Source organism: Equus przewalskii, chromosome 22, assembly GCF_037783145.1.
Source record: "Equus przewalskii isolate Varuska chromosome 22, EquPr2, whole genome shotgun sequence".
In the NCBI taxonomy this organism is placed as follows: Eukaryota; Metazoa; Chordata; class Mammalia; order Perissodactyla; family Equidae; genus Equus; species Equus przewalskii.
Genome location: NC_091852.1, coordinates 11228693 through 11253422, shown reverse-complemented (window position 1 = coordinate 11253422; position 24730 = coordinate 11228693). Strand labels below are relative to the sequence as shown.

Here is a 24730-nt window from a genome sequence, read left to right as displayed (position 1 = left end):
TGCACAAATGGAGGTTCATAAAATTACTGTTTACTTGCAAAAGAACAGAAAAAATTATTTAAAACCTAGATGAGTGATAATTAAGATTCTCATTAACTAATGCACAAAGCTGTGTTATCTCACTCAGAATTTCTTCCTGCTTACATTTTGAATAGACTGGTGACTATCCAAAGTGCAATTGTTTTGCTTGGAAAAGGATCCTCGAATATGCGAGTATTTAATATATGTGGAAGGTGATGTCACAGATCAATGGGGAAAATGATTACTCCATAAACTATTCTTAAAAATTTGTTAGATATTTAGGAATAAAGGATTATCTACACACAAACCTCACAGGAGACGTGAAAAGTTACAGATAGGTTGGAGAGTAAAAGAAAAAAATCCTCAAAACTGTTAAAAAGAAGCTAGAAGAAAAGACAGTGAATGCTTATTACAGTTCTGAAAATGTGGAAAACTTTCCAAGTTTAGAAGCAATGAAGGACATTCCGAAGAAAAGCACTGATAGATCTAACTGTGCAATTCATAGCTTCTATTTGCTATCAGAAAACCAAAATAAAACAATAAACCTCACACCTAGCCACAGCATCATTTTTGATAGGAGAACTATAATACAGTGTGGATTAAAGAAATTATAATCCACACAGTTATAGGAATATTATAGATCTGACAAGTAATATTTGTAAGGAATTCATAATGACGCATGAAAGCAATATATATATATTTTTAAAGATTTTATTTTTGTTCCTTTTTCTCCCCAAAGCCCCCCAGTACATAGTTGTATATTCTTCGTTGTGGGTCCTTCCAGTCGTGGCATGCAGGACGCGGCCCCAGCGTGGCCCGATGAGTAGTGCCATGTCCGCACCCAGGACTGGAACCAACGAAACACTGGGCCGCCTTCAGCGGAGTGCCCGAACTCAACCACTCGGCCACGGGGCCAGCCCCGAAAGCAATATATTTTAATATGAAAAAACAAAGCTGGATTAAAAAAAAACGGTATATGCCAAACGAATACAAATATGTAAAATTATTTCTGATACTTTTAATTTTAAAACACTATAGCAATTATTTTAGCATTACATCTTTCCTTTCCAAGTCCTTTTTAGGGAACAATCTCTCATTGGCTGTTTTAAGTTTCTTCGTCTGTTTTTGTTTATTTTAATGAAATCATCCAAATTTTTAAATTCAAACTTCGAAATTCCTTAAACCTTCTAAATCAGGTATTAAAAACAAAAGGTAAGTGACTGACAAGGTTTAAAATTCAGGAAACACAAATTCTTGTCTCCTGGATTCTTTGTTATAACCCTGGGGAAAAATCACTTTACATTTATTTGCCATACATATATTATGTCTTTCTTGTAACTCAGCGCATTGTTCTGGAGCTTATCCAAGGGCTTGTCAATTCCATCCGTCTCCTTTAACAACGTGTGATTCTAAACAGAATCCATGCTGACCCGGGAGCCACTACCTCCAGGGAGGCCTTAGGACCCAGGGAGTGGCTCTCATTAACCCCACGGCTGCTGTGAACAAGGAGCCCTCTATTGTCCTACAGCATGCTGCGTTTCACCACATAGGGAAGGCTTAAGCTTTCATGTTAGGTCAGCCACTTAAATGCACATGAAACGGAAAAGGAGATTCCAGAAAACCATAGAAAGACAGCATGGAAAATCGTATATATAGCAAAAAAATAGTATATATTCCCTCTTACTTTTGTATTTAATTATTTCTAATTTTAAAAAAAATTTGCATCTTTGTCTAGTTGGGCCTATTACATCTGCTCCCGTTTGTAATCATATGTAACTGTCCCTTGGGTTTCTGGGTTTTGGCCCCAGTCCAGTAAACCTCTCTCTTTCCTCTATATCTAACTTCATAATGCATCCATTGACTTTCTCTTGTCCTGTTTTATAATCTATATCTACATCTATCTGTCTATCTATCTATCTATCATTTCTAATTTCTCATGTCATAACCAGCAGTATTTTAGTCAAAGAATGCTCAGCGTCTAAGACTGGTAACTTCAGCAGTGCCCACAGAGGGCAAAACATATTTGAGAATTTATCTAAAATGTTCCACTTTTTTCTCTGTTTTTTTTCCCCCATCGGGTCACAACTTTTTTCCTTTTCACATTCTCTCAGTCATTTTATTCTTTCTTAGTCCTTTTTGTTTATTGGGATTCTTTAGTATTTAACATAAGCCATAAGATAAGAAAATGTCTTCTTTTTTTTTCTTGTCCCAACCTACTACTCATTAATTTACTGAATGTTGCCACTTTAATTTTTCAGTATTTATCTTTTCTTGGTGAGACCATAATGAATGAAATCCAAATAATTTGATTTATCCCAAATTTGAAGTGAGAGAATTATTTTGTTAAGGCCATTGTTTGACATTTTATCTCACTTCCCTACACACACACACACACACTCACACTTCTTTTCTTCTTTTTCCTCCTCTTTTCTGAGGTTCTCCTTGCTATGTCTGGCCTCTCTCCTTGTGAAGATATTTCTAACCCCTTTGCACATCCATGGTCATAGTAGAGCTACTCACAATAGCCAAGAGGTAGAAGCAAGCCAAACGTCCATTGACTGAATGGACAAACACAATCCACTATATGCATGTACAAACTTGCAACAGAATATTATTGAGTCTTAAAAAAGAAGAAAATTCGGCGCCAGCCCCGTGGCTGAGTGGTTAAGTTCGTGCACTCTGCTTCAGCGGCCGAGGGTTTCACCAGTTCGAATCCTGGGCACAGACACAGCACCACTCCTCAAACCATGCTGAGGCGGCATCCCACATGCCACAACTAGAAGGCCCACAACTAAAAATACACAACTATGTACTGGGGGGCTTTGGGAGAAAAAAGAAAAATAAAATCCTAAAAAAAAAAAAGAAAGAAAATTCTGTCACATGCTCCAACATGGATGAACTTTGAGGACATTGTGCTAAGTGAAATGTCAGTCACAAAAGACAAATACTGTATGATTCCACTTATATGAGGTATCTAAAGTAGTCAAATTCATAGCAACAGAAAGTATAATAGTGGTTATGAGGGCCTGGGGGAGGGAGGAGGAGGGGAGGGAGGAGAAGAGGGAGTTGTTTCATGGATATAGAGTGTGAGATTTGCTAGATGAAAAAGTGCTGGAGATCTATTTCACAACAATGTGAATATACTTGACCCTCCTGAACTGCAGACTTAAAAACAGTTGGGATGGTGCTAGAGACTGAACGTGTCCCCTCAAAATTCATATGTTGAAATCATAACCCCCAATGCGATGGCATTAGGAGGTGGGCCCCTTTGGAAGGTGATCAGGTCCTTAGAGTGGAGTCCTCAAGAATGGGATTAGTGCGCTTGTAAAAGAGACCCCAGAGAGCTCCCACTCCTTCTGCCAGGTGAGGACACAGTGAGAAGCAGACTGTCTGAAACCTGGAAGAAGACCCTCACCAGAACTCAGACTTCCAGCCTCCAAAACTATGAGAAATAAATTTCGGTTGTTTACAAGCCACCCAGTCTAGGGTATTTTGTTATAGCAGCCCAAAGAGACTAAGACAGCTGGTAAATCTTATGTGTTTTTTTATCACAATAAAAAAAATATTAAAAAAGAGGAAAAACATACTTCTGATCCTTGATGCAGATGTGCTGGCTTCTATGTCACTTCCCATTGAGCCCAATGATGGGGCTGTTTATTTATGATAGCTAACAAATTGCCACGTAATTAACAGATAGCCTTTGCTTTAAACAGGAGCTTTCCCACTTCTGTCTCTCCACAGTGCCTTGGTCATATCTTCACTAGAACACTTAGCTTGTTGCATTTATAACTATCCATCACCCCCATCTGGTGGTGGACTCCTGGCAGGCCGGGACTGTGATCTATTCCATTTTGCAACCCCTAAGGCGGGGATGTGGCAGATGCTCAGTAAATATTTGAACGACATTGCAGTAATTGACAAGCGCTGGCCTCAGCATTAGGGGACCCGGGTTCTAGTCCCATTTCTACCTCTTTGCACACTCAGACATTGGCTTATTGATCTATAAAGAGGAAAGTTTGTATTATATTCTTTGAACTTTATCCTAGCTTTTAATTTCTATTCTTGTACATCGGTGGTTCTGGAAGAACATCATGAGAAGGCCAAATGATAACTCAGGCACAGATTTGAGTACTTCCCTTTGGGATCTCAGCCTAGAGGAACTAGAGTAGCTTTGGGGCAGTAACAACGGGCAAAACACAAAATCCAAGGGAGGACGAACACGTATTTTCCAATGACCACCCTGCATGAATTTTTAGGGGGAAAAAAATCATCATCTCCTCCAGTTACTGAAGAAAACAGTCACCTCACATCCTATAAAACTCTTTTTGGTCTTCTTGAGGAAATTGATTTCCCCATTTTCTACTTTTTCAGTACCAGATTACTTTTGGGGTAAGCTGAAAAGAAAAGACTGCTCTGCTATGAAAACATAACTTTCTTACTTTTTCCTTAAGGGAGGGCTTTGGGCATGATACATTAAGTGTGCAAGCTCGTGGGCCTCATGATGAGAGACAATTATATTAATTACCTTTCTTGAAAGTATATCCAGGACTTCACAGCAGATTCTGGAAATTAAGTACTTTCTCTCTTATCTAAAAACCAAGTCGAATGCATGGATGTACGCAGAGAGTTCTAGTCCTTGAATCTCCAGGGTGTTTGAAAATGTCTGAAATCTCTTTAAAGAGCATATTAACATGTATGCAAAAAGTTAGACTGTAATACTATTTAACTGCTCGATTTTTCCATTATGGGTCTGTCAGCAGGAATATGTTGCCCTATAGTACATGACAAGTGAAAACGCTGGTAACATTGTTTTTCATAGACAGAAAAAATACCAAAGAAGCAATTTCTTAGCTAAAATGTCACCTGTTAGATGTATAGGGCTCACTGTATTTTGTTGCCCTGGTAACCGATGGTGTAAAATGACTCCTTTGCACCGCTCTATCAGAGTGATTGCATCCTGTTTTTTCCATCATTTTACAAGAGGCTGTTTTCATTCTCCCTTCCTGACCATATTAAGTGTAAAGAGATTGAATTACTGTGCTGTACCCTCTCCATCCGATGTGGATTTAAGAGTTGATATTGATGGACTGAGAACTGTGTGCTTCTTCAAGAAAAAAAAGGCAACAAATTATAATGAATTTGACTTTTATGTATCGACCATTCAAGAGTTGAAGTAGGGTTTCTGCACCCAAGGGATAGACATGGCCTGATCAGCATTTTTCACTCGAACGAATCCAATTGATAAAGCAATATACTCAGTGTCACTTTGCTTGATCTCCAGGTTTAACAATAGTCATGCTAAAAGTAGATACATTACTCTATAAATTTTACCCATAAAAAAAAATGTGCTAGCCATAGCTTTCTACAGCTACACTTCTCCCAACTTTTAACTGAGCAGGGCAAAAGAGAAGCCCATTCCAAAATTGTGCTGAGACCGTGCAAGTGTGGGGAATGTGTATGCAGGGGTGTATGCATGACAACCAGGAGCCAGGCACCACTTTCCTTCCTTCCTCCAAACCACCAAAGCAGACAGGACTTCCTGTGAAAACCGGCTTCTTGCTTTCTCTTAAATGGAAAATTACTCTCCGAAGCGACACACTGCTTTATAATTATCCAACTGTTTCGCTCTGTCACTATGAACAACTTAATGCCTCAAAAACCATTTGGCTGAAAATTTCATTTGTCCCAGATTTGAAATAAAAGAGAGATTTTCTTAAAGCAAGGGTTTTTGTTAACGTACTTTGGATAATTTAATTTTTGACCATTGCTACATAATACTTGTCATTCTATTATTATATTTTTTTTAACTTAGAATTATATAGACAAAACAAATGAGAAAGTGAGGGGGGTAATGAAGATAGGAGAGGACATTTGAGAAGAATGAGACTCTCTCCCCTGCCCTGCTCAGGGGAGCTGTGGGGCTGGGGAACATAGGGGTTATCTACTTTATTTACTTAACACAATGATACGTCATAGGAAAAAGATCTCTAGTTAATGACATTCCTTGAATGGTAATTCCGTTTCAGAATTTTACATAAATGACTGTTTTGAAGTCCTACTGCTTGATCATGATCTGGAGAGGCAGGAGATTCTGCCTGCACTGCCAATTTGGATAACTGTGTATTTAGACATTTTAAGTGACTTCAACCATGATGATAAATGATCATTTCCATTCATAGGGAAAACATTGCAAACATTTAAATAGCTAACTAATGACCTTTTTATTGTTTGATTATTCTTAATATGTGTACAAGAGGAAACTGTGGTATTGATTTGCTCTTTTATTCTATGGTAAGTTGGCAATCAAAGGTTCTTTGTTTTAAATCAGCATCTCTCTGTGTGTCTTTCTCTGTCTCTGCCTGTCTCTCTGTGTCTGTCCTCTCTCTCTCCTTTCTGTCTCTCTGTCTCCGTCTCTCTCTCTCTCCTCTGCTGTCATCTATCTTCTGCTGCCTCTTGATCCAATTTCCTAAATTGCCTATATCCCAGAAATTCACTAATGTAAGGCGTACCTGTCCCAAAGGGTCCTCAGAGAAAACCCAGCTCAACTTCTAAACATCCCCATTTTCATTGACTCCTTCCTGTCACTGAAATTAGTCCTCTGTCCCTGTGAATCTCTGCCACGTAGTTAACACCCTAAAGCAGTGGTTCTCTAAGGGGAGTCCCTGGACCAGGAGCATCAGCATCACTTGGGAAGTAGTTAGAAATGCAAATTCTCAGCCCCACCCCGAGCTATAGAACCAGAAACTCTGGAGATGGAGCCCAGTGATCTGTGTCTTAACAAGTCCTCCAGGTGATTCTGATGCTTGCTGCTTGGGGACTACCATTCTGAACCTCAATTTGTTCACAAATAGCCCATTCTGGTGATCAAATCTATATCATGTCCACAGTCATGGGTGAAACCAACTGATTTCAGGTGACACAGCTATGACAAGTGGCTTTAGTGATCTGTGTGCCCCCCTCAAGAGTTTATTCATTCTTATGAATTTTACAGAGTTTGGAGGGAAGAACACCTTAAAGTACCTTTAAGCAAGACCAACCAAGATATAAGTATAAGAGGAACTGAGGGGAAATACTCTCAGAATCACTTTTGAAACTGGAGTTCTGCTCATGGCTTGCTACTAACTCTATATATTCTTCAGTAGCTCATGCAACCTCCGTTTCCTCATTTGCAAATGGGAATAAAACCATCTAAGTCATGGGAGTCATCATAAGAGATCAGATGATAGCTGAGGATATGCTTTTTAAATTATAAAGAGTTACACAAATACAAGAAGATACCATTAATAACATAATCACTTTTTATCTTTAACGGTAGCTTTAGAGTAATTACAAAGGATTTAGATAATGAACTCCTGCTGACAGCAGATGTCTTTTTCTGCTCTGCATGCTCCTGGAGAAATCAGGGATTTTTTGGTAAAGAGTTTTTTCCTCTCTCTCTCTCTTTTTTCTTTCCCTATTTGGGCTCTGGACTCACTGTATAAATAGCCTGGCGCCTAATACCACCTGCTTGGAAGATGGCATGAGAGAGCCACTCTCATTTTGTGCTCAATCACAGAACCAGTCCCTTACCCATATTTTAAGAAAGATAAGAGAGCTGCCAGGCATAAGTGCCTTGTAAATATATTTCCTTTGCAGGATTACAGGACATGGAGAAACTGACAACCGTAGATAGTCCTTTCTGGAATGTGTCATATCTTCCTGGGTTTGGGGTAATCGAGTGAGAAGTTTCGGGGTGATTAGGATGCTAAGATCAAAGAATTATACATATGTGGATGGGAACTTACCACCCTCGCTCCAAGTCTCACCCCCTCCTCCACGGACCCACCCACATACTCACGTCAGGGGCTGAAAGACTTAGAGAAGCACTTTCCAACAGGAAATAATGCAAGCCACATATGTCGCTTAAGTGTTTTTCAGAGTGAAAGTGAAATTAATTTTAAGAATATATTTCATTCAATCCAATATAGCCAAACTATTTTCAGTTTAACGTTAGCGATATAAACATTAATGAAATAGTCTACATTCTCTTTATCATACTAAGTCTTTGAAATCTGGTGCTCGTTGTATACAGAAGAGCACATCTCCGTTTGGACTAGCCACATTGCAAGTGCTCAGTAGCCACATAGAGTGAGCGTGGCTACCGCATTGGATGACGGAGGTTTAGAGAATCTTGATTTTAAAATGCAGATTGCCAAGACATCAACAGTCTTACAGAGAAGTTGAGGCCCATCAGAGTGTCTGAGCGACTACTTCTGCTGCTTGTGTGCCCTTCTCTTCTCTCCCACATTGTTCTTCTTCCCCTCTTCCCCTGCCCCGACACACACACACACACACACACACACTTGCTCACACTCACATTCACACACTCTATCACAAATCATTTACACACCCACTCACACACTCCCACTCTCGTATACTCACTCACACACACTCACACACATTCCCACTCTCACACGCACTCACTCACACACACTCACATTTACACTCACTGTGTTTCTGTGGGGCACAATCATCTGGCCACGCTTCTCTTCTCCCTCCCCTTTCAGACGCTGCTGCCGTCTGTCTCAGTGGAGTGAGGCCTCTGTACCTTCTGAACAGTAAACGGAAGCGTGGTGCAGGCTTGGATTAGTGAATGTACTGCATCCACACCAAATGCGCTCCTGTCTTCTTCAATAGCAAAAGACTGAATGTCGCCTTTTTAGAGGCTTGGAGTCCTTTCTGTTTACCATTTCCCTGATCTTGTTAAAGCAAAAGGGGAAGGCAGAAGAAGAATGAGAAAAAGAGATTCTGAGGAAGAATTAGGCCATCCTTCCACATCATCCCTGACCTTTGAAGGAACAGGAGACTCTGCTGAGAGGGGCAAATCCACACCTCCAGCATTCCTAAACAGAAATGATGTTCATGTTTTGAAAAAAATGAAATTTTCTAGGGAAGCATGGTAAAATTAAAAGATGATTAAAACCAAGTCATCCTAGAACTACTCAAAGTGAATCTTTAAAAATTAGTATGTGTTAATTTTACTAGAAAATGTGTAAAAATATCTATGCCGCCTAGCTGATGCTTTTTAAAAAAAAAAACCTTGCTTTCAATGAGTGGGATCTCTTTGGAGAGAAATAATAACCTCTTGGGTAAACTCTGCATCTCTATAACATGTATCTTGGGTGAACTCTATTACACCCCAATACTTCTTCATCCCAACCCCACGTCCAGTGAGCATCTTCCTAAATCTCCCTGACAGGTTGACCTCCCTGGTCGTACATCCCGCCACCCTTGTCTGCATGTGCATACGTGGTCCTTGCATCAGGACAGTGCTGGCTAATTTAGCCCTGCTGATTTGATACAACTGGATAAAATTTTATGGTGCTCTGTGATTGTAAATATGCCTCCTCTCATTCTCAGCCTGGGAAGGCTGGAGGGCCATTACATCTTAATTGGGTAATTTCTTTTTTAGATCTCAAAAGGCAGGGTGGCTGCGTCAAAGGCACCTCAGAGTACGGCCTCTGGTGCCAACTGGCGTTAAAATGCTGGCAATTCCAAGAGGACCCACGACCTCATGCATGGACTGAATCTTTTACAATTTTAAAACAATTTTACTTAATATGCTTTAAGATAGAGATTTGGGTCTATTACGCCAAGCTGTTTGAATAGGAAAATATTTTGTCAAAAAGATCTCTTTTGTCCCCATTCTCTCTCTTATTTGTTTCCAGTTTCACACACACTGCACTTTTAGAGGTTTCAACAAACATCAAAACTATATACCAAATGAATTTGTTCTAGTTCATTTACAGTTTGCAAAATGTGTTTGGGTATAGATGTAAATGTAAACACACATGCATACAACTGAAAGCTCAGTTCTTTGAGTCTATAAACTACACCAGTTAATTGTGCAGTATGCTGCTGCCATTTTGCAGAAGACCAATAAAACAAAATAAAGCAGGTAGATTAGGCTCGGGATAAAAGCTGCAATGCAAAATGTAAAGAAAGCAATCTTTGCCCAAAGCATTAAGATCCAAACCAAAACAGAAGAAAGAGAATAAAGGAACCGTTGCAAGGAGGAGAGGTAGACAGAGGTAGGAAATAGCAGTGGGTGCCGTTCCCACCACTACAGAATCTGCACGGCAAATTGCTGTGCTTTAAGGAGAAGGAGCAATCAGCCCCGATTGAAATATCCCTGAATGCAGTTATAACGACATTCCTCTTCTCCCTCTTGTGTCTGGCACGATAGGCCATCATCAGAAATGTGCACCATCATGCAGGGTACACTTTCTAAAGACAAGAAGACCCCTGAATGTGATCCCAAGACCAAGAGACTCTTGTGTGTGTGAGGCACGTACCCTGTGTGACACAGGGTCTTGCGCTCAATAGGGCTCCACACTTGATTAAATGTTCTGATGTGGCCATCTTGAAACTGAAATTCTTAATAACTTTGAAAAAGGGGATGTGCTTTTTAATTTTACACTGGGTCCCACAAATTAGGTAGCCAGTCTTAGGTGGACAATATATAGCTGTCTAGTTGGAGAATATCCAAATGAAAAATATTTTACCCACAGCTTCTCTGACTAGGTAATCAGTAGCAGTGAAAATGCAAACGACAAATAGAACATTGTCACATTTTATGAGGACATTGCTGACCCTGTCCTTGCTGGTTACCGAAAGAACTGTGGGGTGACAAAGAGCAGTCAGCAGCCCCGGACCCCAGGTTTGCAGCAAAGATCCACCAGGCCTGTTCTCGATGCCTCTATTGATTGGGTTGAGTTACATGGCACCCCGTGTCACGTCACATCAAACATGACTTGATGTGACAAGACATAACATGACCTGGTAAAAAACAGAAGGAGAATTGGAGGAAAGTATCTTTTTGTTTAAAATGCCAAGGAGGATGTGAGACAAACCTAGGAAAAAAGAGGTGATCATAATAAAATAATGCTGCTAAATTATAAATGATGGCCTGTGCTTCTCCAGCCCTTTTCATCCATGGCTATCAAGGCACCACAGACTTGATTAAGCCTCCCGTAATTTCTTTGCAGGTTCTCAAGGCAACATGCTTTGTGAGTGTATCATGAGTAAGTTTTCCTCATTTGATAGTGAGATGGGTCCATCCTTAGTAGGTAGCTGTTTAAAAAAAATAGTGCACAAAAGCTTCAAAAAAGACGTTAAGACTGTTGTCAAAGGCTAAAATATGCAGAAGGCCATCAGAAGGTTCCTTTTTGATCAGTGAAGGAAAAAATTCAAAAAGATTCTTTTTTGAAAACAGTTGCTGTTAGTGACTTGGAACAAGGAGAAGGTGATTTGGGGGAGGGAAGGTCGTGTGCTAGGATCATGCCACTTCCGATTTAAAGGGTACCACCTGCTCCCAGGATCTGTTAGTCGTCTGGTGTGATTATATAAGGGGAAAAAGGGGATTGGGGAAAAATGGCTCCATGCCCCGTGGAAGTCCATTGCTAGAATCTGCGAGCTCAGAATTCAGTTTCTTTTGAATCAGGCTTAAGCAAATCAGCAATCTTTAATCCCATTAAATTCTATTGAAAGAAGAAGATTTGAGAAAACTACAGATTTGGAGGAGGTCCCATCATCTTGGATTCCTAGTAGGGTCAGGATGGTTCTGCCCAGTAGGCCAGGCAAACAATCCCATGGGACGACGCTGATGAGATTTTCAAGGAGCTCAGGGTCCAGGGCTGTGAATTCAGGGTATCCTGAGATCAGGCACCTTCCTGCCACACACAGAGGAAGACTGGAGTTAGCACCACACCTGCACTTCACTAGACCTGAGACCACTGCCATAACCTGAACTCACAGTCTGTGCCCCATGGGTACTTGCAGCATGGAAGAGCGTCGGAAGCAGAGGTTTCGGAGCCCAAACACCCGGGTTCAAATCCCAGCTTGACCTTTCCTCAACTATTGTAACTCTGGCTGGGTGATTTAACTCCTCTCTGACTCAGTCTCACTATATATAAAGTAGGATGATGAAAATAACTATTCATAGAATCGTTGTCAGCATTCAATAGAAGCAAATGTATCTCAAGCATTTAGAAGAATGACTGGCACATAGTAAGCAATTAGTAAAGATGTTTAATAAATCTTAGTTATTCCCTTTCAGAACCACACTGTTAGATATCAAACACTGATATTTCCAATCACAAAATCAAATGAGTGACCTCATGGTCAATAGTCTAGTTTTTGGAAGGTAGCATTTAGAGAATCTCCTTTCCTGGCCAATATTTCCTCTTTAGACATGATATTGTTTGGGTTCCCTGACTTCTGTAGAAGCCAACCATCTTACCAAGTCTTGGAAATTAGCAAGTCTAATATTTTACTGGTGAAACAAGATGGCAAAATGGAAAGGGGTCCAATGAACAGCATATTGATTAAAAAATCTTGGATAGATAACTGGGTTAATAATCTGCTCTTGTCATATCTAGGTTCATTCCATCTATGGTCAAAATGTGAATAATTTTTTACAAGTTCACACAGATCATAGAAATGTTTACAATCTCTTCCTTCTCTTTTGATTTTACCACAAAAAGACCCCAGATTCTCCAGATCCTTGAAGTCAAAGAAACTAAGAAAATAACTCAGTTTTTCCACATTGAAAAAAATTGTGAAAGAGAAGGAAATGGAGTTTTAAACTTATGTAAAGCTTTGGAATGTTATCTTCTTTATATTACCAGTGACACTTCTAGAGCTTACAAGAAAAGGGATGAATGGAGAGTAAATACTTTTGACAATGGAGCTGAGAGAATATCAAACATTCTAATTTTAGGCTGTCATGACTGTGAAAAAATCACCCTTAATCTACTGAAAGGTGGCCTTAGCTTCTCATATTTTGAAATATATTGTCTCTATGGCTTTCCAGTGAAGTTGAAGAGAAGTGAGACTGCTTTAACACTTTTTGAATGAATTTAAAAATTACACCCTTCTGGCTTTCCTCGTCACACGAAGTTAAACACAGAGGTAACTTGGGAAGAGAAGAAAGTCCACTTGACAATGGAGTCACACAGACTGTCCTACTTGCCCCCTGTAGGCCTTTGGACAAGTAATTTTGCTGCTCCAAACCTCCCTTTTTCCATCTAAAGATTAGAAATAACTCTCAGGGTTATTGTGAAGACTAGAAACAACATGTACAATGTATAATATAGAATGCACTGTCCTGGTGCCTGACCAACAGTAGGAGCATTCACTAAGCACTAAATTATTATTATTACCACTACCATCATTATTATTATTATTTTATCATCATTATCTTCATTGTTGCCATCATCATTATATGCCTGTGCTGGTCACTCTACAACATCTTAGCTAATATAGTTGCTATTTTCAAGAGCTAGTAGTCTAAAATAGGATCAATACATAAGTCTATGCAATATATTAGCGGTGTCATTCTTTATCTGAAGTGTTTCCATTAGGAAAGAGGGGAGGAGGAAGCTGTGAGCCTGCCTGGCACATGTGTTCACTTAAGCTAAGTGCTAATGCACTGACATTGGCAGCAGGAGTGGTGGACCTGCCAACCTTGTGGGGTTTCTAAAAGAGAGAGTTGGCATAAGGGGAGTTCAGATAGAGACAGGGATGCAAATAACCTTACAGCAAGCATTGTGGCTCCTCCTGGGTACTTGGTTTATTTATAGTTCAAAGCTGATCTGAAAGGCAATAGGAAAATGGCTTAATGGCACCTCCTCAGCCTGAAGCAAGGCTTGCTTTTTCACCTGGAGGGAGCTCTGAACAATATCCCAGTCGGACTAATAGCCAAGCCATGCCAAGGGAGTGTCACGAGGGATCAGGCCCTCACCAGGAAGCTGTTGCCCTGAACGGCAGCCTGCGTGCCTTCGTTTCTTTGTCCTGTTCTTTTGTTTCTCTCACTGAGATCTCAGTCTGTCTGTGACCCTTGGGGGAAGCCCGTGTGTTGTGAGCCACCTTGTGCCTAAGCAGTTTGGAGCAGGTCCAGTGAAGTACAAATGGCAGTGACTAAGGGGTTGGGCTGGCGCCCATGAAGGAAGACTGAAAAAGAGGTTTAATTAGGCAGTCAGGAAGGGCTGAGAGGGTAGTGAACAAAGGTTTTCAAGTCGCCTAGTGACATCACAAGAGAATAAAAAGCAGTTACGTGCTGTCTCCAAGGAGAACAGAACAAGCGGGACTACATGCCAAGCAAGGAAGCCCAAAGCCATCCCTTTGGGTTCATGGGCGCCCTGTGAGTGCCCCTCCCAACACACTTGCTGCTGAGTTGTCTATTTACACAAAAGTGGAAAAGAGAAGCAAAGGATCTCTCCTTACTGGGCCTTGAGAAATGAAACGATGAGGTTCAATGAAGAGCTGGCCTGGCCCTAGGCCCATGGCAATCGCCAAAGCTCTCTTCTTCCAGCCCCAAAAGACTTTCCATTTTTACCACCTTCACTGCAACTTTTGCCTTTATCACATCCAGAGTAGAACCATGTTAAAATCTGAAAAGATTAATGAGGTAATATAAAATCAGATCACACACTCATTAAATAAAGGGTTAAGCTGCTTTAATACCAGCTTTGTCATGTGCCTGCTTTACTAGCTTCCATCTGTGTTTCTAGAAGGCAGACCTGTCCAGTGGTCAAGTGGCCAGATCTCTTCAAGTCAACTTGTGTCAGAATCTCTCTATATCCTGAGCTTACCCCAACAGCCTAGCAGGGAACACCACTTGCAGTAAGAGTGTGTTATTCAAGGTGGTGGCAAAACTGGACTAGCTTGGGCCCTTGCAGCTGTACCGGATCTCAGTCAGGTTTCCTGAACTGGTGGACAGAAAGAATGAAGCTGTCATCAACCCCTATTCTAACTCGCTTACCTAGAATTTTCTTCATTAAATGTCACCTTTTGTAGATCAAAATGTGACTCCTGAGTCCTCAGATGAACCTAGAGTGAAATTGAGAAGGGAATGAAATTTATTTTATACCTTTCCACTCATCTCAGGCAACCACCTCCTCCCTCCCTCTCTACTTTCTCCCAGTCCTGCCAAAATAAAATGAGTCGCATCATTGCACAGAGTTATCGGAGATAGAAAGCCAATCTACACCAGAGACCACTCTGCTTGAGTATGTCTTAAAGAACTGAAGAATGTATTCATGGAGTCGGAGCTGATAACATAAGTCATCTAGCTTGGGTTATCCATCCTCTGATCAGTTATCGTGGCGTCTATTATTCCCCAGGTACTGAAGAAGTTATGGGGGTACATGTCCCCCTCTTTTTTTTAGAAACTTGAAAAACTGTCTGTGGTACTGTCATATCTTTGTAAATAGGAAGAAGATTGGCTCTACTCAAGTGTACGGAGCTAGGGAGGGATGGTAGAAGATGAGGCCACAGAATTAGATATTGAAAGGTATTATCTGCCATGCCAGGAAGTTTGTGCCTTCTGCTACAACCATTAAGGGGACAATGTAATCTTCCAATGTGACCATGACATGACTAGATTTGGTTGCTTGTCGTTCTTGTTGGTTTTTGATTTTTGGTTTTTGGTTTAGGAATTTTATTTTTTGTTGGTTTTTGGTTTTTATTTGAAGTGTGGAGGATGGACTGAATTGAGGGAGATTTTATAGGAGGAAGATCCATTATCAGCTATAAAACATAAAGATGAGAGACAGCAAAGGCCTAAACTTAGGTATTAAAATTAGAAAGATGAGAAGACAACACTGTGAAAGATATTTAAAAGGCAGAGCTGACATAGCTTATAACTCTAATATTTGTGTATTCGAGACAGGGAGTAGCTGAGGATAACTGAGCTTTCTACTTTGTTAAAAAAATTGTAGTGTACAGAGCAAAAACTCTGAAGTCCAGCAAATATAGATAAGTTGCCAAAATTTATTAAGAGAAAAAGCATTATCCTTGGTGACTCCAAGCTCTGCATCTTACTTCAAGACCTGTAAAGCGATTTGAAGAAATAATCAAACTACCCACTTGCAATCTTCCACCAGCAGACAAGATCTTGAGCTGCCACCACAACAGCTTCGCAAAGATCACATTATTCAGACCAATCTCATTTTTTTCTGTGCTGGAGTGACACTGACATGCCAGGGTGATAAGGGGGGAAGTAATACGTGTAATTGACCTGGACTTCAGCTAAAGTTTTGATTCTGATTTTATTTTGCATGATCTTCTTATTAACAAGTCAAGGAGATATAGGCGAGCTCCAAGATTGTACTCAAAAGGGGACCAAACTGAAAGGAAAAAAAGAAGAAGGTCAATCTAAGTAATATTTTCTCTAGTGGCCATTGAGGAGAGCATTAATCTTTGCTTCTTTGTTTGGAAGGAGTCGCTAATAAAATTTCAAATTAATGATAATGAGTGAGGGATATGTCCTTCCTCTTTAAAAATATTTGAAATAGAAAAGAACAGAAATCTATACGGAGGAATGAAGAGGGAAGATGGAGAGAGATAGATGAGGTCGTGTGAACGAGCAAATAGCGTAGGTTATTACTCTACGAGTGTAGAAATAGGCTGAATTCTCACACTAAAATCAAAACCCTATCCTCCCACCATCTTCATCAGGCTTCATGTCAAAGTTTAAAATAAGCTTGAAATATTTGAGATAACTCAGTTTCAGTTACTCAATGGTACTTGAGAATGGAAGAAAAATTAGCTGTTTAAGGAACAAATTTTGCTTGTTCTCCATATATACAGGAAGAATAACAGTGGGATTCTGGACACAGAATAAGAGTCAGATACTGGATGTAGGATTAGCTCAAGGTATATATATGCTAAATAGCTCGCTTGGAATGATCTAAGGGGCAGACCAAACCTATCATCCCAGAAAGCACTAACTGCTGAGTGATATCTGAATTTCTGCCATTAGAAAAGGGAAAATAGGGCCGGCTCTATGGTTGAGTGGTTAAGTTCGTGTGCTCCACTGCGGCGGCCCAGGGTTCGGATCCTGGGTGCGGACACAGCACTGCTCGTCAGGCCACGTTGAGGCGGCGTTCCACATGCTACAACTAGAAGGACCTACAACTAAGACATACAACTGTATACCGGGGGTTTTGGGAAATAAAGCAGAAAAAAAAAAAAAAAGATTGGCAACCGTTGTCAGCCCAGGTGCCAATCAAAAAAAAAAAAAAAGAAAAGAAAAGGGAAAATAGATTGAGTCGCTTCTATGAGCGGAACACTATTCACGGCCTACCACCTATGCCTTCATAAAGAACCCTGTAGGGAGGCACTATCATCTTCACCCTACAACGAAGGACCTGGGGCTCAGAGAAGCTAAGTCATTTACCCAGAGTCACATAATTAATCAGTAGTGGAGCCAATATCTGAAGCTAGGTTTGTCAGCTTCAGAATGTGCGTTCTTTCCCTTATACCACATTAAAAGGCCAGTCTTTTGAGTTACTGTTTTCTTAGACTCTTAGAAAAGTTGACATTCCTAGTGGTGGCTAATTTTTTATACTTTAGTGTGAATGATTTTCAGAATCATCTCAGAACCTACAGGTGGAAAGGGGTATTTAAAGAAGGTGAGAGTTGAACAATTGGGAGGAGTGGGAGGGTGTATCTTCAAATGTAGGATAAGAGGCAATTCAGAAAACTCAGACCAGCAAAGATGAACTCCTTAAACATGTTTCTTGGCTAAGTACCAATGGTTCATCCTAGAGGATAGAATAATAGAAATTGGCATAAATTCCAGTAGTGGGGAAAAACTCAAGAGGCTCCCCTCTTATCCCACCCAACACTCACACACACACATACACTCACACACACATCACAACACACATCACACACAGACACACAAACTCACACAAGCATAGATTAGATTAATAGCAGCCTTAACATTGCTAAAACCTTAGAAATCCTCTATTGTCATCTGCTGACTTTAAAGATAAAGAGATTCTAGTCCAGAGTGATGAATTTCTATACGCAGAGTCCCTCAGCTGCTTATGACTGAAGGTACACTCAGTCTTAGGTTTCTGAATTCAATGGGCAAGTCTCCCTTCCTGGGGACTGTAGATTTCATATAGTTTAGGTTCATTCCCGTCTGAAGCAATGGGTTTGGTCAAAAGGAGTTTCCTTTGACACCTTCTAGCTCTTTTAGTTCATGAGTTGTTTACTATCTTAAAATATAAGATAGAACTAAAAACCAGAAAGCTTTTGTAGAGGATATCTGTTACTGTTGATTTTCCAAAATCCGTTCATTCCCCCCTTCTCTTTGCAAACAGCAGGCTAATTTCATTTGGGCATTGCCTCCTCCTCATTCATCGAACAGTAGCGGAGTTTGACTACAAAAAGATTCCCTTGATCCTGGTTGATACTTTTACTTGTGAGGATGTGACCCAATTTGGATAAAAGAGATATGAAGAGGTATTTTCTGGGGTTTCTGGGAGAGAAGTTTCTACATACTTTAGAGAAAGCTCCAAAGGAGGCTGCCATTCTTACTCTAGATGGCATGGAGTTGAAGTGTGAGCTCTAGAACTAGCATGGCCATTTTTCTTACTATAGTGGGATTCCAGCTTAGGACAAATTGAACGCACAGAGAAGAGCAAAACACATAAAGTGCATAGGGAAACAGAGGCCTGATGTCGCCAGGAATCTCAGCATCAAACTGCACCAGAAGGCTTACATGTACTTGAACCATTAAGCCCTCTTTTAAATTTAAATCAATGTGGAATATTTCCTGTCACTTGCAACATAAACATCTCAACAAGATCTAGCTGTACTTTTTTTTTTCACATCAATGAAAATTAACCCACCTGCAGGTGAACCTATGTGGAGGTTCACAAGATAGCGTAATTAACAAGTACGTCCCAAAGCCGTCCAGGTATGAGGCAATATGGAGAGCCTTAGTGTTAATACAGGGACTAGTTTTCCACAGAGCGTAGAATCTAGTGAGATGAAAGAGGAATAAACTACTGGGCTAAACTAAAGGAAGATGGGCCAGGCAATACCACCTATTCACAAGGGCTACAGTTTTAGAGGAGTTTAGAGGCGGGAAGCGTCCCTTTGACTGGGTTATTAGGGAAGATTTGGGGAAGTGGTGAGATTTGAGCTGGCTCTTAAAATAGAAAGTGTGTGACAATAACGGTACTGATATCCATCTGGATTCTACCTACTGTCTCTGAAAACCAGATGAGAACACCTGAGGTGGAAGCATTTGACAGTTTCAAGGGAGAACACTTTCCTCATTCCAAGTGTTTCTATGTGGAAGGCTTTCATCTAGAACAGTGTTCTCAAAGTTGGGTGTCTGGACCAGTAGCATCATCATCACCTGGGACTTGTGAGAAATGCAAATTTTCAGGCCCCAACCCAGACCTACCATGTTTTAACATGCCCTCCCCATAATTCTAGTACACGCTCAAGTTTGAGAACCACTGATCTCAAGGGGTTCTTAAAGTGTCCTTAACCATGGGTTCATGAACTCGAATGGGAAACAAAAAAAAGAATTCCATCTTTATTTTCACTAACCTCTAACCAAAAATTAACATTTCCCTCCATTATGGGCAATAAATGAGAGTGGTATTTACCAGTACACGTCACCAATAGAAATCAGAGAGATTTTCATATCTCATTCCAGGGTTTGCGATATCTCAAAATATCACCAACACTCATTGCTACTTTGAAATTATGGTAATTATCAGAGCTGCTGCTAGATCTTATTATGAATGTGCTAATAAAGAAACACATATCACTATATCTCAAATTTTAAAAAATACTGTGATAACTGTATTTAATGTAATTGATTTCCTTTGCAAGTCTATGAATTTTATTTTATGTATTTAAACACTAATCCTAGAAAGAGGACCAGAGGTCTTTCACAGGATTGCTGAAGGGGAACATGGCACAAATAGTGTAAATCTCTGACCCAAGGGTAAGGCTGGTATGTCTTCCTCTGCCCCTCGCTCAGCACTCCCAGCAGGAGGAGGGTGCCCATCCAAGTGGTGAGGGGTGCAGAAGTTGCATGGAAAGGCTTACTCCATCATTTCCCCTCCCCTCTTGCCGTATCTGCCTGTGTGCAGAGCTTGCATGCCCATCTGCTCTCCACCATGTGGTCAGGGCTCCACCGTGGTCCAGCTCTGCTTCTGGCTGGCGAGTATGCTTGTCTCCTTCAGAGCTCAATCACCAGAAAGCCCACATGGACGTAGAGCTAATGCCACAGGCTACAATCCAGTTTGTATCACTAGCAAAGCTAAGATTTTCATCTCCAGTTGTCTGTCTCCTGTTTCTTAATTGGTTCCAAACTCAGGTAGGGAAGAAAAACATCACTTATTAGCCCTCTAAAACTTCACCAGTCTGTATGTCTATCTCCTTCTTTTCTTTTTCTTCTGGGAATGTACTAATGTGAAGGAGACAATGCAGGAAAACAGGCCCCCTGTGTCCACTCAGGAAGTTTCTGAATTATTCCTTAAGTAGCTTTAGTACCAGATGCCAGACAGAAGATACAGCAATGTTCTTCCTTCTCAGGTGTCCTAGAATCAGGGCTATAAGTTAGTTGGGTCATTGCCCTTTAAAAGAGAGGAAAATATGAGGTGATATTGGTCAAGGTCATCGTTGTGCATCCAATGAATTCTGTAAACCAGCTGTAAAGATTCTTCCTCATCCATTGGCATAGAGCCTAACACAGCTCTACAGGTAGACACTGGCCGACTTTCTAGATCTTCAGATCAGACTTTTTCCCTAAGCAGCCCTTTCCTCTTTGCCGCTATGAACTTGTTAGATAAAATATAGTTAACTTTCTTGTGAACTAAGTGAGAGCAATCATGGTCACAACATTTAACTACGCAATACACAAGTATGTAAAGCCAATCAAAATGTTGACTCCAGAATTTGAAGAAAGGTCCCCAAACCAGCCTAGTTCCATACGAACATCCACCACTTGTAGAAACACTTACTATGAATGAGGCCTATGGTGGTGACTTTCCTTGTGTCATTCACAGTAACGCTAGAAGTTGGAATTACCATTGTTCATCTTTTACAGATGAAGGCACCGAGGTTTAAAGAAGTTAAGGCAACTTTCCCACGGTCAATGAAAGTGCTGGGGCCAGGATTAAACCCAGGCCTAGACATCAGAAAGCCCAGGCTTTTAGCTACCGTCAGAGATATTAGTCTGTTCTCTTTGCACCGCTATTTTACCATCCCTCTCCCAACAACCTTGTGTCTTCAGTTCAGAACCCATGAATATCAGGGCGTCCGACTCTGTGTATTTCCACAAGGTATCTAATTTAACCCTCATAACAACCAGGTTATATGAATCATATTATCACCTCAATCATAGAAATAAGCAAACTGAGACTTAGGAAATGGAACAATTTATTTGAGATCAAACCCTAAGGCTAATAAAGTGCCAGAGCTGCCATATGAACCCTGGTCACAACCTAAGTCAAAATTGTGTAAGTTCTGGTAAATAATAGGCTTTGGTGACAAGGATCCTTCATCCACAGCATCTCATCTCATATCATCAGATAGCAAAATCTATCAGAGGCAGCTGGCAGGGCACACAGAAGGATGCAGCTCATGCAGCTTCTATCCATCGGGACACCAACGCTTCCTGGGCTTCCAAACCACCTGCATTTCCACTGGGAATATTCGTTTGTTTTCTCCAAATCCTGGTGAATTCTTCCGATTCCTATTTCAGGTAGCCTCTTTACGTAACGCAGCAATAGCATTTCCGCACATGGCATATAGCCCTTTTGAAATTTTGAATGGAAAGACTGATATAATTGTCAAATCTCTACGTTCAGATGAAAAGCGAAGGCTGGGAGGACAGCCTCTGAACAGAGCAGCTTTGACGTGTGTCAGCTCATTAGCAGGAATCTTCCAGACACGTCTCCAACTCTTGGCAGTCAGTCACACTCAGTGTTAACACAAAGTGACTGGCCCTCTGGGCATAGAAGAAACTTTATTCCTCCATTAAAAAATAATTGCACAAAGCAATTGGGATATAAAGCCAAAATTGGGCTCGGCAGGCATAACACTTAGTTTGGTTACTTAAAGGGTAAAAACTGCTGTTTTGAGCAACAGTTGTCTTCCGCCATCCTTTGCATGGAAGTATTGGACGTAATTGTGCTGGAACAGGTTCCTGCTTCAAGGCCAATACGATAATGAGTATTATCTGAGAGACGAGAGGAAAGGCGGGGAGTAATATAATTTTTCATGCTTTTTTGTTGATGTTCAGCTAAAAATAAAAGTCTCATTAAAGAGAGTTTTAAATGAATTCTATTTCTCCATTTCTCTCACAATTAATTTTTGTGCAGCCCAATTGCAATTTGCAAGTCTGATCCTTTGACGCCAAGCAGGGCAGCGTGACTTGCTTGGGGACCAGCGGAGGGCAGTGCTGAGCTGAAGCTGGTGCTGGAGCCTGGCTTCTGGCTGTAAAATTGTGCTTGTTATTAAATGAAATCTTAAGGCTAACTTAGCCACAGAGGAAATTAAACTGCTAATTATGTGTGTATAAACCACTAAAAATGGGTCCAGTTGTTGCTCACGATTTCAGAAACACCCACCTCCTCTCCTTGGTTTTAAAGTATGTAATTATGCCTGGAAATAGTACTTATTAACGATTTTATACAATTTTTAAAAAATCTTTTAGAGTTATCTGTTTGCATAGCCCGTCCCTTTCTAAGTAAACAAACAAAAGATTGGTGGTTTTAGTTTAGGTTTTTCGTTTTTTGTTTTTTTCCAAATCGTTCATGTGAAAGTCTGTATCTTTACAAAATCTGAGTCGTCCATGTTCAGGCCACGTAGAGCAGAGGTCTAATGGATTGAGACAAGATAACCACATGATTTTTATAGCACTTTCTTAAAAAACAGACTTCTGCAGAGGCAAAAATTTCAAATATTGGAAGATTTGGAGAGATAGATGCTTATTCTGATTTGGGAGGGACAAGGATCAAGGATGGCGTAAATGTGGGTATGCATTTAGAAGGATGATGTCATTGTGAATTTATCCTCGGGACAAGGAAAGAAAAAAACATATACCTCCAAGTAAGTGAGGAGTCCATGACTGGCCAAGGTTATTTTAGGTTCTTTGCCCTGTGCCATGCAGTCTGGTAGCTGTTCATAGACGATCAGAAGGTGAAAGCAAAAGAAATCGGATACTAGGTTTTAACAAAAATATGAATGCAAACTGACAGTGAATGACCACGTTACAGAGAATAATTTGAATAATTTGCATGGTCCAGGCCCTTCAGCTTACAAATGGTTTTAAATTTCACTTTCTTTTAGGATCTTACTCCTCGGTGTGTAAGAGAAACGGCGTGGTCCTAGGAGCAGAGCATCACCGGGGAGCTCGTTAGAAATGCAGAACCTTGACCTACTAAGTCAGAATCTGCATTTTAACAAGGCTGCAGGAGATCAGATTGCACGCTCAAGTTTGAGAAGCACAGTTTAAGGTTTTAGCTCCAGTAATAAGTTTCTCTGAAAAGGGCCTCCCTCCTTTTAGTATAGAGGCAGTTCAGAAAGCCTAGAGCAGCAAACTCTCATTTAGAATCAATTAAAAGATGTTTTTGTGGTTGTGGTTGTTTTCCTCTTTGCAACAAATAAAGCCTTTTGAAATCTTTAATGGATGCTTTTTTCCAGCTGGTTTTAACTGGGCCTAAAACATCGGCCCAGTCATGACCCGGAATCCTGGGAGAATGAATGCTCCCGGAAGACGCGGGATTTGCATATTTTTTCTTAGCGTTTCTGGTCCTGCGGAAGACCCTGAAATGTTGTAGGTTCACCACCCCTCCCCATTGACTTGACCCTCCAGTTCGTTCTATGCTTTTTATGGGTTTCGTGAAAGGATGATAATGGCCTATTTTACTTATCCATCAAGAGCTATGAACCAGAAGCTTCCCCCCTTCCTCCAGCGAGAAGGGCAGCATGGCTAGGTCAGCCAATCAGAGTAACGAGGCTCGGCCGCTTGGCAAAATGAGATTAATCTAAATCAAATACTTTCCACCTTGGCAATTTTAACTAATTCCCTCAGGAAAGTACAAGAAATAACCGGAAGCCCCCACAGGCCCGCAAGCCTCCTGGTACGGGCAGGCAGGTAATACCTTTTAAGCCTGTTAATATCTTATCCTGCTGGGTTCTACAACTGACTCAAAGAATAGCCGCCGCTCCTCAACCCCGCATTACAAAGAAATGCAGCTTTCAGGGAGGAAGACCAAAAGTCACGGGCTACACAGCGGATGGCTTTATTCGGCGGCGGGAACTCCGAGTGCCTTGATTAAATTGCTTCCCGCATTGTCTTTCTGCCTCTGTCCCAGCAATCATCAGAGGATCTAAACTGCCAGGCTCTGAGGGCTGTGCGGAGAGAGATTCAGGCTGCAGATTAGAGAGGCTTCCTTCCTCCTGCAAGATGCATGTGCTTTCCGGCGTGGTTCGGCGGGACCCGCGCCCACGGACGGACCTGGTGGAGGACAGCGCAGGTGTGCCACGGCCCCTGCGAGCGCGGGGAGCCGCCCCTCTCTGCGGGGAGACCATCTGTACACCTGAGGCCGGCTCAGCAGGAAAGGCTCCCTGGTTAACACAGCAGGACTTCTCAGATGACCTTTCTCTTCCGTGAAGGCGGAAGGGAAAGGTCTGACTTAACGCAGGCTCAGCTTTCTCGCTTTTTCAAACAGAAACTGCAGGGGAAACAGACCAGGCTTTATTTGACTTTGCGGGCACCGACCTAGGACTTTTCCGTGAAGTTCTCCCCCTACTTTTCAGTGGGAAAAAATTAACAGTGATAAAGAGAGAAACCCCTCAGTACCCAGAACAAGGTGTTTATCCACTAGGCTTTGGAGATTTT

General features: G+C 41.1%; 1 long non-coding RNA gene across 1 annotated transcript in view; it reads right to left on the bottom strand.

The window, feature by feature from the left end:
* LOC139078432 (uncharacterized) overlaps positions 1 to 8896 on the bottom strand; it is a 30080-nt gene extending 21184 nt beyond the window's left edge. The window contains exon 1 of the long non-coding RNA XR_011531362.1: positions 8511 to 8896. This is a non-coding gene — a long non-coding RNA (uncharacterized lncRNA). The remainder of the gene's footprint in view (positions 1 to 8510) is intronic.
* Between the last annotated feature and the right edge of the window lie 15834 nt (positions 8897 to 24730).